The sequence below is a fragment of the Myotis myotis genome, unplaced genomic scaffold (genome assembly GCF_014108235.1).
Source record: "Myotis myotis isolate mMyoMyo1 unplaced genomic scaffold, mMyoMyo1.p scaffold_m19_p_2, whole genome shotgun sequence".
NCBI classification, from domain to species: Eukaryota; Metazoa; Chordata; class Mammalia; order Chiroptera; family Vespertilionidae; genus Myotis; species Myotis myotis.
The window spans coordinates 199,739,031-199,760,188 of NW_023416324.1; the positions used below are offsets into that span (position 1 = coordinate 199,739,031).

Genomic DNA, 21,158 nt, shown 5'->3' on the forward strand with positions numbered 1-21,158 from the left:
TGAGTCTGTTGTAACTTGATTCTCATTTATTCTTGACAAAGTGCACAAGGTGCAAAGGCCTGGGGACTCCTTGGGGAGCAAACATCTCCAAGAGTTCAATAAAGCTGAATTAGCAACAAGCACATGATTGAAGAATTCAACTGCCTGCATATTCAAACATTAAGGAGTAGGATTATTGGCAAATACATACTGGGAATAGCCACATTCAAAATTTTTCTAAAATAATTCAAGAGATTTTTATTTTCCAAACCAAGGAAAAACTCTTTTGGAAAAATTAGTTTTGAAGTTTTGCAGAAACTTTTGTTTTTTTAACTATTTCTTACCTACTCTTGGGTTTTATCCAGCTGTTAGCACACTCAGACCCAGGGAAGGTCCCAGGCCTGGAAAGGTACCTCCATAAGTGGAGGGCAGGGAAAGACAGAAGAAAATCTGGTAATTGATGGAGTTCATTCAGGGAAACTTACATAAGAGGCTTATATTAAAAGTAGAGGCCCGGTGCACAAAAATCTGTGCACTCGGGGGGGTGGGGGTCGAAAGTGGGGGGTCCCTCAGCCTGGCCTGTGCCCTCTCCCAGTCTGGGACCCCTCTGGAGATAATGACCTGCTGGCTTAGGCCTGCTCCCGGGTGGCAGAGGGCAGGCCCAATCCCTAGGTGCAGCCCCTGGTCAGGCTCAGAGCAGGGCCAATTGGGGAGCTGGGGCGCCGCCCCCTGTCATGCACAGAGCAGGGCGATTGGGAGGTTGTGATGCCACCCTCAGTCACACTTAGGGTAGGGCCGATTGGGGGGTTCGGGCACCTCCCCCTGTCACACTCAAGGCAGGGTCGATGGGGAAGTTGTGGCGCCACCCCCTGTCACTCACAGAGCAGGGCCAATCAGGGGGTTGGGGCGCTGCCGCTGCCCCCTGTCACTCACAGAGCAGGACTCATCAGGGAGGTTGGGGAGCTCCCCCCTGTCACACACAGAGCAGGGCCGATCAGGGGGTTGGGGCGCCGCCCTCTATCACCCACAGAGCAGGGCCGATCAGGGGGTTTGGGCGCCACCACTGTCACACTCAGGGCAGGGCTGATGGGGAGGTTATGGCTCTACCCCATCACACACAGAGCCGCAGGGACAATCAGGGGATAGGGCGCCACACCTTGTCACACACAGAGCCGCAGGGCGATCAGGGGGTTGGGGTGCCTTCCCCTGTCACGAACAGAGCAGGGCAGATAGGGAGGTTGTGGCCCCGCCCCCTTTCAAACACAGAGCCGCAGGGCGATCAGGGGGTTTGATCCCTGTCACGCTGATTCCGGTGATGGGAGGCATATTATCCTTTTACTATATAGGATAGAGGCCTGGTGCTTGGGTGGGGGCTGGCTGGTTTGCCCTGAAGGGTGTCCTGGATCAGGGTGGGGGTCCCCACTGGGGTGCCTGGCCAGCCTGGGTGAGGGGATGATGGCTGTTTGCAGCTGGTCACACACCCTTCAGGGTGGGGGTCCCCACTGGGGTGCCTGGCCAGTCTGGGTGAGGGGCTGAGGGCTGTTTCCAGACTGGCGGGTGACTGAAGCTCCCAACTGCTCCTTTTTTTCTTTTTCTTTTTTTTATTCTGGGCCAGCTTTAGCTCTGGCTCCAGTTCTGAGGCCTCAACTGCTGAAAGCAGGTATCTGGTTTGTTTGGGTTCTATAATCGAAACACTGTATCAACTCCAGCTCTGAGATCCGGGCTGGCTGAAAGCAGGTTTCTGGGATTTTGTTTAGCTTCTATATTTGTAACAATGTTTCAAACTGCAAGCTCAGAGGCTGGCAAGGCAGGCGTGGAACATTGGTTTCCTCTGTCACTGAAGCCAGCAAGCCTCATGTTAGCTTCAAGCTGCCCGGCTGCCGGCCGCCATCTTGGCTGGCAGTTAATTTGCATATCTCGCTGATTAGCCAATGGGAAGGGTTGCGGACGTACGCTAATTACCATGTTTCTCTTTTTTAGATAGGACTAGAGGCCCAGTGCACAACATTCCTGCACTGGGGCAGGGGAGGGTCTCCTCAGCTTGGCCTGTGCCCTCTCACAGTCTGGGACCCCGCAGGGGATGTCTGACTGCTGGCTTAGGCCCGCTCCCTGGGGGCAGAGAGGCTCCTGCCACCTCTGCAGCTATGAGCCTGGCTTCTGAGTGAGCGCTGCTCCCCCTGTGGGAGTGCACTGACCACCAGGGGGCAGCTCTTGCATTGAGCATCTGCCCTTTGGTGGTCAGTGCACATCATAGCGACCAGTACTTCCACCATTCAGTCAATTTGCATATTATCCTTTTATTATATAGGATGCTGCTACAGAAGAAAATGGATCCTTGTGTCATTTGACAAATGACAAAGAAAAGTGGAGGAATACTCATGGGTACTAGTATGTGAATTCTGCCAGGTACAGGAAATTAGTTTACATGCCTTACCAAGTAAGGACAGTATGTAACTTTTAATGTTACTCATAGCTAGGTTAATACTTTGATTCTCTTGGTATTTTTGCCAACTGATCAATTGTTGAATAAAACCACATTAGCAACATTAATGTGATAATTAGAGACCATAATTTCTTATAGAACTACCAGAGGCCCAGTGCACAAAAATTTATGCACTTCGGGAGGTGGGAGGTCCCTCAGCCTGGCCTGTGCCCTCTTGCAGTTTGGGAATCATTGGGGGATGACCACCTGCTGGTTTAGGCCCACTGCCTGGGGAATTGGGTCTAAGCTGGTAGTCAGACATCACTCTGGAAGCCCGGGAGCCCTTGGGGGATTTCCACTTGCCAGCAGGGAACAGACCTAAGCTGCAGTCGGACATCCTTAGCACTGCTGAGGAGGCAGGAGAGGCTCCCACCACCACCGCTGTACTGGCAGCCATCAGCCTGACTTGTGGCTGAGCAGAGCTCCCCCTGTGGGAGTGCACTGACCACCAGGGGGCAGCTCCTGCATTGAGCATCTGCCCCCTTGTGGTCAGTGTGTGTCATAGTGACCAGTCATTCCCAGTCTTTCTGCTGTTAGGGTCAGTTTGCATATTACCCTTTTACTATATAGGATAGAGGCCTGGTGCATGGGTGGGGGCTGGCTGGTTTTCTCTGAAGGGTGTCCCGGATCAGGGTGGGGGTCCCACTGAGGTGCCTGGCCAGCCTGGGTGAGGGACTGATGGCTGTTTGCAGCTGGTCACACCCCCTTCAGAGTGGGGGTCCCCACTGGGGTGCCTGGCCAGCCTGGGTTAGGGGCTGATGGCTGTTTGCAGGCTGGTCACACCCCCTTCAGGGTGGGGTCCCCACTGGGGTGCCTGGCCAGCCTGGGTGAGGGGCTGAGGGCCATTTTCAGGCTGGCCATGCCTCTTGGAGATGGAAGCTCCCAGCCTCTCTTTTATTCTTTTTCTTTTTTTTTATTCTGGGATTTATTTACCTTCTATAGTTGAAACTTTGTTGCCTTCAGTGGAGCTCAGAGCGGCTCCTGCTCACTCCAGCTCCGTGGCCATGGCCGGCTGAAAGCAGGTATCTGGGGTTTATTTACCTTCTATAATTGAAACTTTGTTGCTTTGAGTGGAGCTCAGAGCCAGCTGGGAAGTTTGGCTTCCTCCATCACTGGAGCAACCAAGCCTCCTGCTCCCTTCAGTTCCGTGGCTTCCAGCCGCCATCTTGGTTGGGTTAATTTGCATATAGCCACTCTGTCTGGCTGGTGGTCATGGTTTAAGGTGTAACGAAGGTACAGTCAATTTGCATGTTTGTCCTTTATTAGATTAGATGGCAAGGATATATGTTATGTAATGATAATCAATTTGGGGAGTATGCTTACATTGAATTAGCACAGTTTTAATCATTTTGGTCCATGTTTGGCAGCTCCAATTTTAAAAAAAATCATACCTCATTTTTCTTTATAATATTTATATCATTTTAAAATCAAATTAGCTCCTAGAGTTTCATTTGAAATAATTCACTTCAATGTTATGCACTATAGAAGCATCAATATAAAATAGAACATGTTATATGTTTTGTTTGACATTTTATATATTTTACATATAACATTATTTTTACTGAAATGAGAATTAAAGGGCTATATTTTAAATATTAGCAAGAGTAAACCACACATGAAATCTTCACTGTGACCTTTAAAGCAAAGTATGGTAATTGAAAAGACAGAAATAATGTTAGGAATAGAATATATTCTGTAATATGGCTCCACGGAGTGTTTGTATGGTTTCACACTGTTCCAAATAGAAACTATATCTTTGGTGTGGTTTTGACAAAGATGAGTATTTTGGTAACTACATAGTCTTTATGGCTCAAATAATTTTTTTAAAAATTTTATTTAATACACCCTTAACTTTCCTTAATGTGCTGTTTTTAAGCAAAAAGAAGCAATTTTTTTTCTACTACCATATTGATCCCTCATTAGAGCATCTGAAATAACTCATTCATATGGTCTCCTATCTGCAGAGTTCTCAAGCACTTCTAAACATCATCCTATTATCTGTATATTTCATTTATATATTAATCACACACTAACTTGTCAGAAACATCATTGCATCAGAAAAATATACTCTCTTTTTTATACTGAATTTTGAAGAAATTTTCAAGGTTTATATTAAGAAATCGTTCTGTGAAGGTGATTCTAGGAAGGCACTAAGATTGTCTGGCTCCATGAGAATGTTAACTGGTACAGTCAAGATGGGAAACAATATAGAGGTTCCTCAAAAAATTAAAATAGAACTACTAAATGATCTAGCAATACCACTTCTAGGTTCATATCCAAAGAAAAGGAAAACAGACTATCAAAGACATGCCTGCCCTACCATATTCATTGCTGAAGTTTTGACAATAGCCAAGATAGGGAAACAGCCTGAGTATCCATCTCTGTATGAATAGACAAAGAAGATCTACCTATCTACCTTTATACATCTAGAGGTAGGTATATAGAGATAGATATACTTTGGAATATTATTCAGCAATGAGAAAGAACGAAACCCTGCCATTTGAAACACATGGATGAACCTTAAAGATATGATGCTAAATGAGATAAGTCACAGAGAAAGACAGATACTGCATGTATCATTTTTATTTGTAATCTAAAAAAGCAAAACAAAACAAATCTCAAACTAATAGAAATGGAAAGTAGAAAAGGGATGCCAGACACTGGGGCTGGGAAATGAGGAAAGGTTGGCAAAAGGGTACAAACTTTCACCTACAAGTTGAATGAGGTCTGAGGATCTAATGTAAAATATAGTGACTATAGTAGATAACACTGAAATTTGCTAAGAAAGTAGAACATAAACGTCCTTATACAAAAAAATCCAAACCCAGATATAAATAAATATGTGAGGTGATAGATGTGTTAGTTAACTAGATGGGGGAATCCTTCCACAATGTATATGTGCCGGGAGCCGGTCCATGCTTTCTGTTTCAAGGGACCTGGCATATATGGCATACTATTCTTAATATGTTTGCTCACCTTCTTGGCACTATGTGTTTTAACCAAGGTCTCTGAGAAAGGTTGTTTCCTCAGGTAGGGATTTTCCCCTGAAGTTAGGGAGGGAATAAAACCTCTTAACTAAGTGCCAGGTGGGTAATTAATCACTTTAACTACGAACAATCGTGCTTAAGCTACATAATCTTTACTCCCTGGAATGGAGATAAGAAACGCCCTAACCTTTGGAATAGAGATTGATAGGATTGGAATCAACTGGTATAAATACAGATGTAACAAGACAGAACTTAGAAGACAGAACCTACACAGAACCTAGAGACAGAAGAACTTCGCTGGAGAGAACATGGCAAAAGATCCTGGACAGAAACTGGCAACAGAACCTAGAGACAGAACCTATAGAACATGGCAAGAGAACCTGACTAGAACCTGGTGACTGAACCTGGCTGGAGAACCTGGACAGAACCTGGCTGGAGATCCTAAGCAGAACCTCTCTGGAGATCCAGACCAGAACTTGGCTGGAGATCCTGGCTGGAGATCCTGGCTAGGCTGCTGATCAACTGAACACTGTCTCCGTGTCCTTCCTTCTTCGCCGACTCTGTCTACGCCTTTGGGAACCCCTGGACCTGCTAGGGTTGAACCCCGGCATATATGTATATCAAATCACCACAATGTACACTTTGAATACATTACAATTTTATATGTCAACTAGAGGCTTGGTGCACGAATTTGTGCCTGGGTGGGGTCCAGCCGGCCCGCCCCAATTGGGGTGGGGGGTACCAATCAGGGGCAGCACCAGTTGGGGGAAAGGGCCACAGGTGGTTGGCTGGCCATGTCCACCCCCTGGTCGAACTCCCAGTCAAGGGGACAATTTGCATATTATCCTTTTATTATGTAGGATTATATGTCAACAAAGCTGAAATTTAAAAAAATACATAAATCTATATATAGTACCTTAATTGAACTGGGAGAAATTTAAGGAGCCTGGGAAAGTATAATAATGATTAGAATCATGCTGAAGATGTGTACCACCTTATTAGCAGCACCTACACTTCACAATATTTTAACATCAGGGAGGTTTCTCCCATTTTGCATCTTAGGAAACTGAGGTGTAGACTGGCCAAGGGACATGTAAGGTCAAAGAATAAGCTGAAGCTCATCTATTCCTAGACCTGTATTTTAAAATCCATGCTCTTTCTCATTATGCCACCAATGTTTTTTTCTGACATAGGTATTTTGAGTGAAAATGATTCTAAGAAATTAAGTAGAGATATAAAATTAATTTTATACCTCTCTAGTTTAGGTATAAAATCCATAATGCTTGTCTAAGACAGATTTGCAAGCTGTCCAGCAGTTGCGGGGTAGGCTTACCACTTTACAGTAGAAGTAAGGGTGCAAACTGAGATTCTTGCCTATTTCACCTAGCTCTCCAAGAAGGGAAGAAAGATCAGGTAAAGCAGAACTATTCTTAGACGAGATCGGGCGTGTTCAGGGTGGTATGGCTGTAGACTGTACTATTCTTAGAATGCAGTTCTGAGTTTACTCCAATTTCTTACTGTGAGCCTTTGTTTCAATATGTATACTAATATGCTCAGATGCTATAACAAAATGCCAGAGACTGGGTGGCTTAAACAACAGAAATTTATTTTCTCACAGTTGTCAAGAATGCAAGTCCGAGATCGAGGTGATAGCAAAATTGGTTTCTGGGGAGGGCTCTGTTCTTGGTGGGTAGACATCCACTTCCTCCCTCATCTGGCCTTTCTTGGCCATGTTATGCATGTTTGTGGCCAGGAAGACAAAGGGTGGGTTGGGGGGGACAGAGAGAGGGAGAGAGAGAGAGAGAGAGAGAGAGAGAGAGAGAGAGAGAGAGAGAGAGAATGTATTCTGGTGTCTCTTCTTAAAAAGGCACTAATCCTATCAAGTTAGGGCCCCACTCCTTTACCTCATTATTAATTACTTCCTTAGAGGTCCCATTACCAAATACAGCCACAATGGAGGTTTTGAGACTTTATTATATGAATTGTAAAGGGACACAAACATTCAGTCTGTAACAATATGGAAGCTGCAACTTGCCTCTGGGTTTGTCTGTAGGCTGTCTAAAAGCCTTGCTAAACCTCATATTATGGAGCCACACTGGTGTTTGTATTCTGAATGTAGATACACGTGTCCAGATTAGAATTCTTGATTGCTTCATCTGCTCTCCACCTCCAGGCTAGTTCTCAAAATCAGGTCCTCTCTCTGTGGCTCACAGGGTTCCCAGTAACATGCATGTTTAACTTTGCCTCTTCCTTCACTCTATTATGGATTGCAGGCTCCCCTGGAAATCAACAGGGCACATTACTTAGAAAAAGAAGGAGGAGCTGTACTCTAGAACTACACAAAAATATTTGAAAACACATAATTTGAAAAGCAAACTCTTAAAGGGAATTGACAGAATCATTAACTCCTGCTTTTCAGAAAACACACATCATAATAAAAACTGAGGTTTGATAATACACATTCTGTGCTAAAATATTACTACTCCTTTGGCAATTGATGAAAGTAAACCAACACATTAAAGACTTGAGGTATTATAAATCAGTAGCACAAAGTCTTATGGATAAAAAATATTGAGTTTCTCATAGCCCTGCTTAACTATTAAACCCATTACTATAAAATTAGCTTATTGAGTAATTACCTAAAAGAGAAATGCATATTTCAGATCATTCTACATTTCCTAAAATAACTCTTTTTATATATTATATAACTTTCAAAGTATGTCTAACATTCATTGAATTACTGACTATCTATTTAAAAATTAATTTAGCTTAGATGTATTGTGAAGAACAGTTGGAATTTCTATACTTCCAGAAACAATGTAATACATATTAATTATAATAATAATTTACATCAATGCTAAAGAATAATGTTGAACTTTATTTTGCATTTGTAGCTCTATTGGGTCTTTAATGAATTTCTAATGTTATAATATCTAAATAGAATTCCATGAGGCACTGGGATTTTTAATATAAAACTACAATGACTTTTGTTTTGAAAATTTATCAAACTTCTGTGACTTTAATTTTATGTATGAGAATTCCTTGAACTCCTGATTCTTATGTTTTACATGTGAAAAAAGTTATTATAAAGCAAATGAATATGCTATTTATAATAGTGATTTCACTTTAGATAAATTGAGTGATATAGTACATTCATGACTTTATTATGTGAGTGGATGAGCTGTCATTTTATGTTCCTTTTACTTTGCTAGCTTTTAAGAAATGCTGTGTATGTATGTGTGTGTTTTTTTATTTTTATCTTCTCAAATATTATCTACTGTCATTTTTAGATATATAGTGATGGAAATTTCCGTTATATTTAGTCAAATAACATTCACTTATGTATACTTTAGAATTATTTGTTTTTAGATGACATTCATTTTTTGAACATATGCAGTTATATGACAGAAAAGTTTAATGAAAGATATTTTGGAACAATTTATGTGCAACGAGTTTAGAAGTTACTTTTGCATCACTGACCAAAATAAATGAAGACACAATGATGTAATAGGGTCAAAATGTTCATTAGGGTTGAAAATATAACTTCTTATTCTGAAATGTACCTAAGTATATTAAAGTAATGTGAAAATCTGATTCACAGATTTGGATAAACTTTCAAACTTTTTATTCCTTGTAAAATTATTATCAAGTTGAAATGGAAGTGAAGTGCATTTAAAGACTTTTTGAGTAGAAAACAGTAGATTTCCTTCAGGAGCTACTGGGTCAACTACTTTCATTTTTTTTAATGAAATAGATATTGTTCACTATTCATGATAAGTGTGAATAAAAATGAAACACTTAGTTTAAAAAAATAGACGGCAAAGAATGTAACACATTCACTCCTTATATTCTTAAGTCTTCTCTCATTTTGTGTTCTTTTGTTCTGTAATTGGTTGCTGGCACCCCCTTTAACCCACCTTAAAGGGCAAGCAGGAAATTCATGTTTTCGTTCATCAGCCCATCCCACTGAAAAGCGTTCGATATTAAAACAGTTTGCAAGGAGCAAAAGCAGGGGAAACAAGAGGCCCAGCTAGCCTGTAGCAAGATACTCGCAAGATTGGCTGCAACATACATGGAGTCTTGTTCCTGCCCAGTACTTGCATGGAGATATCAAGTTAATTAGGGTATGAGTCTGTTCTTCGCTTTAAATGTGACCTTGTATTATATCTGTGGCTCTCTGGTTCATGTGGTGTCAGAAAGCTCTGGGAAAGTCTTTCCAGCTGCTTGACACAAACTGGAAAAAATGAAGCATTGATGTTTCCTTTTGCCTGAAGGTTTTTAGAGCAGCAAATTACTGCAGAGGCAAAGTTGGTGTGGTAGATTTGCTGTGGATGTCAGAATGCTGCTTTTGTCTTTTAGCTCCTCGCCTTCCCTGGTGATCAGGTGCAACTTGTGGGGAGAGGTCGGGTGTTGGAGGGAAGGCGGCTGGCGGGGGGAGGATTGGTTCAGGAGGAGGTTACATGGCAGAATTCCCACGAATGCTGGCGAAGGATGAAAAAAGATAAAGAAATCTTGTTTTTCTGAGCTAGAGGATTCTCTGCATGACTTCCCCACTGTTGGGGTGATGAGCTTTCAGGCTGAGATTTTATTAACGATTCATATGGAGATTGAGGGCAGTGGAGGAGCAGATTCTCACATAAACTTGATCTGTCCATGAATGCAGCTCTCTGTTTGCCCTGACCCTGCCTGGCTTAAGACACTGCCTGTGAGGCCAGCGTGCCAGACACAAAGAAAGAAATGAAAGGCTAGCACATTCCAGGAGTCTGCACAAAAGACAGAGCCGTTTCTGGTCCTCTCCCCAGAGAGGATCTTATCTCCGCGTGGCCAAAAAAACCCTAAAATGTTTATTGGTATATGTACAGTTTTAAAAGCGATGTGGCTGTTTATAGATGTTTTGTTAGGTCTTCACGTTTTGTTTTCAAAACTTGTGGAAACTAGAAAAGTCTTGGCGAGGGTACACTTTCCGAAGTTTAGAGTTGGAAGTCCCTGGCCTTGAAGTATTTTTACTTTCTTGATTGGTAGGTAACTTGCAAAATGAATCCTCTCTGGCTTTCAGAGAAGCCAGCACAACATTTTAAAGCTTGAGTTGACTTCCTGACGCCTTGTGACTCTGCAACTTTGGAAATGTGTGACCGCGTTCATGCTTGAGATGAAACTGACATGAGGCAGAAGCCCAGGCATCCCCAGGCTCATGACTAGGACAGCAGGGCAACATTTTTTTTTTTAAAAAAAGGAAGAAGAAGCAAGTGGAGAGAAAAGTTTGAGTGGGACAGAAGTCCAAGGGAGACTGGAAACTTTTAACTTGGTAACATGCCTACGATTATTGGCAGTTCACTCTATCTAGAATCTAGATGCAGTGCAACAGTGGGATGATATGCTATCGCAAGACATTTCTCTGTAACTAAACATACTGGTTTTATTGTTTAACAAGTGCACACTCTGCATGTATGAAGTATTTAGGTTTAAAGGATAAAAGACTGATATACATAATTCTGTTGCTAAGTGATGTGTTGCCACAGATGCTTACAAATCAGAAAGCCCAGAAACATAGACTCTTGAATTTTGGGTGCCTGTGTAGCTGTTCAAGTTGTTTCAAAACTTTTATGGTTAAAAAAACAAAAAACAAAACAAAACAAAAAACACAGTAGAGGAATGCAGGCAAATGCCATTAATTATGATAGTTTTTGTTCCTTTCATTTTATAGTGGTTTTATTTCCATGAAATTAACTGTTGTACTTAGGCTAATTGTCAGTAATTGGTGACGAAATCACTTCATTGTTTTTCTATAGCATGACCCTAATTAGGGCTTTGATAGACCGGCCCAGCCATGTTCTGTATTTTACCTCCTATTGCAATCAGTGGTAGTTAATAACAAGTGCAACTTAAAAAATCTATACGATAAAATGTTTCTATTAATAATTAAACAAGTCTTTTTAAACAGTCTGTCACATATTAATTTTGAAACATGGTCATTGAAGGAAGCTTTCGTTATATGTTTAGTTGGTTTCATGAAACATCAACTTATGGTTTCTGATTTGAACTAAAACCTATTGGAATGATCTATAAAAGAATAGAATTACAAATTTCAACTGCTTAGCCACATGCCTTTTCATTATTCTGTTTGTGTCTGCAACATTGAAATTAGCATTGCTTTTGTAAGACACTTTTCTAGGTAGCACAGGGCTAGATGGTATTGTCTTTCTTTTCATGCCTGAGAGTTAAATTGAGTCTAATAAAATGTAGCATATTGTTTACTCTTGATTTCTAACTAGTTTTTTATCTGTTTTGTTTTTGCACCTAAGAGTGTGTTTTGAAGCATTATATTTCAAGTGAATATATATATATATATATATATATATATATATATATATATATATATATATATATACAGTTGAGATGATAAAAGCTTGGTTTTATTTCTTTCCAGCATAGAAAAGTGTGTTACTTGAAAATAATAGATTATAAAGAAAAAAATGGGAGAGTACAGTATTTTGTGAAGTGAGGTTTAATGCCTATGGGAGAAAATAATACACTATATATCCCATGAAAACAATCACAGCCAATGCTATTTTGCCTTTTATTTTTACTTAAAAGAATTATTCTCAACTGACTTTCCCTGTGATTTTTTATGAATTTGTAAGTTTCAAAAGTTTTCCAATACTTTGACAAATAATCTCCTTGCTTTTCTTCCTCATTCTAAGATACCCTTAGCAATCAAGTGCATTCTGCAATTTACAATGCACTCAGTTTGTTTTAAATGCATCCATAATGTATAACGTAGAGTGCAGTGTCCCACAGTCATCCTGAAAAAAAAGTTTTTAAGAAGCAATTAGAAAAATAATTGCCTATTAAAAAGTGAAGATTGCTTTGAGCAGGGAGAGAAGAAATTGAATGTTGAAATTGAAAGCATTCATTGTTAGCCCGACACATATGCACCAAATCTGAAATTAGAGAAAAATCACGAAATCCGTATTTTGGCAAGGGGAGTTGTTTAAATTTTCTAAAGCTGTCAGCCCATTTTCTCTATTTTTTCCCCTGCTAAAGAAAAACTTCCAATGGAAAGCCTCACCTTTTGTACAAAGTTGAAATGTTTTATTTTTTGCAGGATTGTCCTACACTGTACAAATTCAGAACAATTCAATAGCTTCCAGAGAAGGAGCGGGCCACAAATGAGAATCTTTCCATCATTTCAGAATGTCCATGGCAAAGCACAAAAACTATATAAATCTGTGGTTGTTTCTTTGAAAAAAGAATCTTTTGATTGCAGCAGTTATTTGAATACCCATTCAGGCTCTTTTGTAACGTGTTGTAATAAATGCACGTCTCCTAAATGAAGAATGCTCATGAGGGGACAAAACTCAGACATAAACCATGTTTAGATGCTGCATTTCAATAGGTTACCCCATAGGATTAGACAAAGGTTCTTTTACTTTTGATTTCTCTTTCTTTCTTTCTTTCTTTCTTTCTTTCTTTCTTTCTTTCTTTCTTTCTTTCTTTCTTTCTTTCTTTCTTTCTTTCTTTCTTTCTTTCTTTCTTTTTCTTTTCTTCCTTTCTTTTTCTTTTCTTCCTTTCTTTTTCTTCCTCTCTTCATGCTCTAGAAAATACATTTCCTTAAGCAAAATTCAGTCTGTTCCTTTCTCACCTTATTGGTATATATCAAGTATGTTCTCTTGTTTCTTATCAGTTTCAAATATATAGAATGTGAAAAACAGACAGGATTGAGACTGACTTTAAGTTTGAAGAATGATAAGGTTACTTGGGAAAGATAATTGCTCTCTTTTACTCATCCAGGTTTCTCGTAGACTCTGGAGAGTAAAGTGGGTCTGCTTTTACTTTCTTGAATTTCCTAAATGTTCAGGGACAATACAAAAGAGGAACCAAGACTCTGGTAATAGTACTATGAGCTCCATGCATGGGCATTTGAATCCTATAGGAAAAAAGCCAATAAATCCAGTCTGCTCCTAGCATAATCATACTTGACAACCATACCGACACCGCTGGGTCTACACGGGCAGCAGCCAGCATCTTTGCCTGCTCCAGCCCCAGAATCTTTTATAATTGTAATAGGTTTCATCAGTCCAAGCTGTGCCAACACCCCTAATTAGCCACAGCCTCATTTTAAAAATTAAAACCACCCTCACACAATAACACCCGCAACAAGAAGCACCCCACAGCACTCAGTATGTTCCTGGTGGGATATTCCACTGTGGACAGTAGCATTCCCTGACCTACATAGCCTTGGTGGGGTTCACCCACTTCCCTAATCAGAGGTGTGCCCACAGCAGAACCACCAGATCCCACCAAACTCTGCTGCTGTTTGTTGCATTTTTAAATCTTTTTTTCAGTGATGTGCTGGTTCATACCAGAAATAGCCTCTCTGTCTTACTGCTAACTGTTCGGCGGCCCGCCAACTAAGCAAACAGCAATGAATAAAATAAAAAAAAAATGATAAGAGGTAAAAGATACTTATACCAAGTTAGTTTTAGTTTATGGTGCTCAAAGAAGTTCCCCATTCCATGCAACTTGTTTTTTTGTTTTTGTTTTTCCCCCAGGGGTGAAGCAGCTGCAGCACTGGGGAAAATGGGTCCTGGCTGCCTTAAATAGCACCAATCACCATAAAGCAACGCGAGAAGCCTGAAGGTATCTTAAGTTTTATCTATTTTAGAATGTCCCGAGTACATTTGGTCTCACAGTATGTGCATACCTGCATAAAGACACACGTTTTTCCTATTAAATCCACATTTTCTGGGACCTTATACTATGCTGGGCAACATAAAATCTGTAACTTGGGGGAAACTGACATGACATCAAATGCAGGCCTCAATTGTGAAAGGCAGATGAAACAGGTTCGTTCATGCCTGGCTTCAGCTCCTGCTTCAGGGGACCAATGTCTGCAGGTGAAACAAAACAGTGTATGTTTTGCCTTTTGTTCCCTATGACCCATTGTTTCATTTGTAAATAATGGTTTCATTACAAGCTGCTTTGCTCTAGAATCCAGTGGTAACCTGAGACAAGAGATTATTTTGCAAATTACCTAGCCTTATACCAGCTATGAAAATAGGGTTTAACAGCAAAGACAGGCTACTGGAGCTATTCTCTCTAAGCCTGAGCATAGCAAATAGTCAAGCTCTAACTCATGGTTTGGATATATTTTTGAGTTCTCTATTCTGCCTACTTGGGATGAGATGGGACCCATATTTTGTCATACTATGCAATGTATCATTTTTGCGAATACTACACTGAATAATAAAATAAAAACCTATAAAGAAGTTAGCCACTGATACATGCTATAATCTTACATTGTTATTTAAAAGAATAAAAGAGCAAAATTATAGAGAGTACAGAGGTACGCTCTGTATCTCTGGAGGTACATAGCTTTCTGAGCTGTCACATGGCCATGGAAGGGAGACACTGTATCTAGAGCAGTCACCTATATCTAATTAAGTCTCAAAATAACCTGGAGAAAACCCACTGGAATGAAGCATTAAAAGAAAATGCACGTTTGGAAACTACATGGAAGACATTTTTATCATACAGACTTTTCGTTCCAGGAATAATTTTTAACAAGCTCAAGATGTGGCATATTAAATGAATGATGGCAACAAAGAGCTTAGCATCTGGCCGCACTGTAAACTGTCAAAGATATGGAAACATCATAGCAGGCCATGCGATTGTAGTTAACACAACCCGAATGAGGTGGATCTAGGCGATGCGGCACCGTCTTGGTTTTCACATGTGCAGTGTTGCTCTCTGGTTTACTTCTGCCTGTGATCGATTCCCATGCAGAGCCAGAGCTCTCCAGGAGAAGGCTGAGATTAGAACAATGTCAGCCTGTGCTTTTAGCAGAGTGATGAGGTTATCAATAATGCATTGGAGATCTCAGGAACCTGGTGCATGCGGGCATCGCAGCTGCCCGGCATTTATTGTAGGACTTGCAGGTTTGAGCTGAGATGTCACCATATCTACTTTTGAGGCAGCCCCTGATGCATTCTCAAGAAATCTGGGGGGTTGGGGGGATGGGGTGGTCATGGGGACAGCTGCTGAGATGACCTAACTGAAACATTACATTAGAGGAGGTTATTTAGGAGTGAGAATGCATCTATGAAATTGCTTTTTTAAAGAAGCCTATTGAGTCCGCGCTACCCTCATAACCTTTGTCTCCCCAGCTCCCTTCGAAGGTTTGTAAGTTGTGTTGTTTCCCTGACAAGTTTATTCATATCCAAACAGCTTGCCTGGCAGCAGCGGCCATGTTCTGTACTTGGGCTTTCTGGTCACGGTGGTCGCTGAGAGTAATAGAGAGGGGGAATAAGTGAGTGTGGAAATGCAAAGCTGTCTCTTGTTACATTTTATCGATCTCATTCTGGTGTCATTCAATTAAGACAGAAATGTGATGGATAGTCCCTGCACAGATTCCTGGGTTGCTCTCCATCCATCGCCAAGAAAGCTTTTGTGTTTTATTTGGAGTTGGAGGGAGGGGGTGAGGAAAGGCCATGGGCAAGTGGGAGAAATCAAAGATGCTATGTGATCTGAATTACAAATCAATGTCTCCCCAAGGATGCTCCAAAATGTCAAACATACCATGTATATATTTTCACGTGTTTTCTCAGACACAGTTGATGTGCTTCACCCTCCTGGTTTTCACATGTGCAGTTTTGTGCGCTGTTCTACTTCTTCCTGTGATCGTATGGGATGGGTTACCACATTTTAAAGTAGAATTCATTCTTTCTAATATTTTCAAAGGCTTAGGAGGAGGCATCCTCATCCTCCCAGCACGAGATAATTAAACATGAGCCACATGGAAAATAACTAGTCAAACTTGTGCCAATTTTAAAATTTGAGAACATGAAAAATTCTCTTGTCACTTTTTATGGACCTGTGACTCTAGGGTGACCTGTTTTGGCAAATGGATTTTAAAGCTGGTAAAATGAAAATAGCAAATAAAGGTGTGTTTGTTGTTGATGTTCTTAGTTCATAAACCAAACACTCTTATTATGCTACAAAGAGGTATGCTATTATGAGTAAAATATCCAAATTCTGGACTGTATAAATTCCAACCCTTACTCTTGGTGGCATGCTTTTCCTTAACTATATCACTCCCTCTGTATTTGTTAACATGACAGTGATAGTAGTTCATGGATGCGAAACACTGTAAAACTACAACTCCTATAACCAAAGTGTTTTATGTTTTTAAAGTATTGAAATAATTAGTGTAAACAGCTACTAAAGCAGGCTATGCTAAGCAGACTCCCGTGGTACCTCTCAAAGCAATACCAAATAGATTTAAAATGAACATTTGGGATTTTCAAATCAAGGTTATGGGTTCTGATAATTAGTGCAACCTGAAAGGCAGTGAGGAATACACATGTAAGCAGGGTTTTTAATATCAGAGCAGTATGTTAATGTGCAAGCTCCCCTATGCACTTGGTATGTGACATTGAATAAAATACATGCATACTCTAGTTCAAACCTTACTTCTTTTATCTGAAAAATAACAGAACAGAATGACACAATTAAGTATATGGAAATGCCTAATCCATGTTTGTCCAATGCACTTGGACCATGGCAGATATCAGACACATGTAGCTTCATCCTGAACTCCCCCTTGATGGTTTTGACACTGATTTTGTCCTCTAATAAACTTGCTCAGTCATTTGAGAAGGGAATGGAAGCAAAGAAAAATAGCACAGTCGGGCCCTTCCTCTGTGAGTGAAACATTTTCCGGATCCTAATTCACAGAAGCTCATTTACCAATCGGTGTGATATTGTATTAAAGAATTTTCCAACCATCCACTAGAAGTTTGTCCTAAAACTTCATTTGTGGAAGGAACTCTTAAGCCAAGTTGTATTTGTCAAAGATGTTTTTAACTGTCATGCTTTAACCTGAAAGTTAAAGAGCAGCAGTGAGCTAACGCAGTTATTTACTGATTTTACAATTTTGGGGGCACCAGAAAATGATTTAGTTGGAAATTTAACTGGTAGCTCACATTGTAACTTCCTCAGTAAGCTAAAACACACACAAATATGGTATTGCTGGTACATGCATAGCCTTTTAGCATGGCTGAAAGATAAATGTGTGCATGTGTGATGGAATTTGGCTCTCTTCATGTGTTTTTTCCCCTCCCCCTTCTGGGGTCATACATGTTTAAATAGAGTGCTTAATGAAAATCATCTTCATGAATCGAAGCTTATGTCAAACATACATCAAGGCATAATCTATTTAAGGAAAGGCCATCTATAAAGGTAGGTAGTAAGTAAAATATTTTCCCTGTGATCAAAACACAATAAATAATTAGATTCTTTATGTTGAGAAAGTTTTTATCCTAAGTTTTGCACACAGCATTTTTTTCAAGGATCTACCTTCTGTGCACTAAGGTTGCTTAACACATCCTTTCTGAAAATTACCAACACTTTGGTCGACATGAGTTAACAGATTCCTACAGTCTCACATAATCATTCTGCACTCCGTCAACATTACAGTAAAATATATTTATTTGTGTGTTTATATGGGGCATTAATACAAATAGTTATCTACTCATTTCATGGGAAGTGTGGGCAGGTACTCTTTGATGTCCTAGACAATGTTCCTTTTTCCTCATTAAGATAGGAATTTCCAGGCTTTATTTGGCCATTCTCAATTACCCTTTGCAGTGGTTTGGGTCCATTGGGGGGTGAAGTGCTCTTCACTTCTGTTGGGTCCAAGGAGGTGCCACTAAGAAACTGCTTTCTAAGATGCCTCACATTCTATGGCTGATTGACATAATGTTAAATAATTAAGAAGGTAGACTTTTAAAAAATTAGAAGTAATCATAATTTACAGAAACATAGACCCTACATTGGAATCTTACCTTATACCTTATAACTTTCCAAATTCAATTATAGGAGAACACATACTCTAATATTTGTGGCAATATTGCCTCCATTTAAATTCATAAAGGACTGTGGTCATAGCAATTTACCAGATAGTCAAGCACCAGTTGCCAATGATATTTTTCTCCTTTAAAAATACTTTTGCTGCCCTCAGCTAATATTAAAGTCCCTGTTGTTATTTTCCATCTCTCCATAGGCTCTCCTTTCGATTAGAATGTAAGCATTGTGAAGTAAGAAACAACTGCAGATGATCAAAGAGTGTTTGTTGAAGTAACCATGCTGACTCAATGCCTAGGGTGTCCTCAGGAAACAGAATGTTGCTTTATTGTCTCCCTTCCCATTTTCTATTCATCAAAGGGATTTAGAGAATGATGACATCCTTAGACCCTGGCAGTTCCCTCTCTCCAACAGTCACACTTAACTTGCAAATCATAGAATAGTTTAGGCATCTGCTCTACATTTATTGTTGAACTCACATGATGTTCCAGGCACTCTGACGAGTGCAGAGTATGAACATTCGCAAGTTAGTAAACTACGTACAAGTTCATATTAATTTTTGTAATCACTTGTGCTTATCTTGAAGTTTGGAGGATCTGTCTCTGTTGGTCTCTGTGCTTCCGTCTTCTTCTTCCTGGTTCTTAAAGACACGCTATCCTTTCTGCATCGGTTTCTGGCCATAACAGCTGGATTCAGAATGCTTTTTCAGCAGTTGATGACCACATCACAAATCAATTGTTTTTTCCGATGTAAATGACTTTCTTAATATATTTTAAGGTTGCAACCTAAATAACTTCAGATTGATATTCTCCAACTGAAATTGTTTTAAGTAAGACAACTCTTTCTGTTGGCTCATTCTCATATTCTCTCTCTCTCTCTCTCTCTCTCTCTCTCTCTCTCTCTCTCTCCCTCCCTCCCTCCCTCCCTCCCTCCCTCCCTCCCTCCTCTCATTTTCTACACTTTACTTATCTCCTTTTCTCTAATTATATCATCAATCCTTTAGAATCCTAAAATTAGAGTTTTTGACTTTGCATGAACCTGAGGTCCACAAAAGTTATAATTTCTCAAATCAAAAAGAAAGTTTTAGAAAAATCTAGATACTTTATTAAGGGATCCACCCTATCATCTTGGAGTTTGCAGGGCACAATTCCTTATCTTATTCACTTTTCTGTCCACAGTGCTTGACATGTAGGAGGAGGTCAATGAAGGTTTATTGAGATAGCCATGAACCTTTGTCATATTTGAAGATATTTTAAACATAAGAGTAGTTAAATTTCATTTTCCCAACCACCGATGTGCTAATTAGGCGTTCTTCTGATCATGAACCAGTGTTTGAATGTTTTATAACTATGTCTTGATAATTCTCTCTTCACTGAGATTCTGTTGTTCCAGAGGAAAGAATCAGAGCCCTGTTATTCTGTTCCCCCTCAGACCATTCCAGGCAATTAGTATTAGCATTAATATTCATATTATTTTTACATTAGAAGATAATACCTGCAAGCTTATTGACTAAGATTATTTTTGCGGATTTCTGGTGGTCTGCTACACATGGGAATTGAACAAGCCATGTTGTAGTGAAACTCAAGTAAAACTATGTTAATAATATACAAGATATACTCCAAAATCACACACATTGAAAACAACCCTCAGAATGAAAAGCAGAAATTCTCCATGTTGTCAAACCTCACTCTATGCCCAGTAAGATCTTTTACAATCTCTCTCACCAAAATCCAATTTATTCCTCTGGGATTTTTTGTTTTGTTCTCAGTCACTAATGAGTATAATATCAGCTATTTGGCTATCCACTTGCATTACTCAGTTTAGTATTGAACCAAATCTGTCTCTGACCAGTGGGCACAGCAAGACTTCCACAAGATGGACTTATAATGGATTGAATCAAAAGTGTGGGAAAGGGAGGTGGGATTGTCTGGACAGGTTGATCAATAGGAATAAATGTAAAACTGAAATGGGGCCACTCCACTTTAACTTGTGACTTGAGAAAGACAAATTTGGTGTTTCTATACATAATTGGAGAAGTCTTAAAATATAGGTATACATTCATGTCTTGCTTCATTTCCTGTCATGTTAGATCATTCATGATTTTTTTCCAGTAAAACAGGTTTCTAAAGACAAAAACTCACTATTTTACGCTGAGCCTCAAAAAGATTTGCCACTTATTTTGGGTTTGAGTGTTCCAGAGCATTGTTGTGTTTTGTCAGGAGATGTATTTGATCATTTAACCCAAAGGGGATAAAGTCCATGCAGCTTAACAACTCTTACAAATTCAAGTTTATAAATGACTCAACAATAGAACAAAAGCAAACTACCATAAATAAGAGAGCACATAACACTTATTTGCTGGGCAAAATATTCTTTTCCTTATAATAGACAATTTAGGAAATCATATTAGTGTTTGAATGATCCTTACAGAGTATAAAATCAAATTAAATAGTGCATATTACCCCTAAAGACTATCATCAGTTAATTATCATATAAAGTTTCTATCAAATGGGAGGTGTTCTCAACTTGGTTGACAAAATACATTCTTCAAAAGGGTTGTGTTATTTCCTACCTTTCAGTATTTGTGCCGATCATCACTGTTTACAAGTAAAATAGATCATAGAAATATTGATCTAGTTCAAGAAAGACAAAATGAACTAAAAGAGTAAAACTCCAAAGAACAAACTAGTCACCAATAAACCAATGAATTTCACAAGTAGACAGATGTATAACCTGGTATTTTGTGTTTGTTTGTTTTGATTTTAGCAAGTAGCAACTTACCTGGTAAAATTCTGCATAGAAAATAAATTTGGATTAGATTATTCTGTAATATTGCTTCCAGAGTT

The 21,158-nt window shown here is 39.7% G+C and overlaps 1 long non-coding RNA gene across 1 annotated transcript in view; it reads left to right on the plus strand.

Moving 5' to 3' along the window:
- The window catches only part of LOC118675103, a 79,847-nt gene that overhangs the window by 37,520 nt on the left and 21,169 nt on the right, over positions 1-21,158 (plus strand). Inside the window, exon 2 of the long non-coding RNA XR_004973815.1 lies at positions 14,001-14,088. This is a non-coding gene — a long non-coding RNA (uncharacterized LOC118675103). The remainder of the gene's footprint in view (positions 1-14,000; positions 14,089-21,158) is intronic.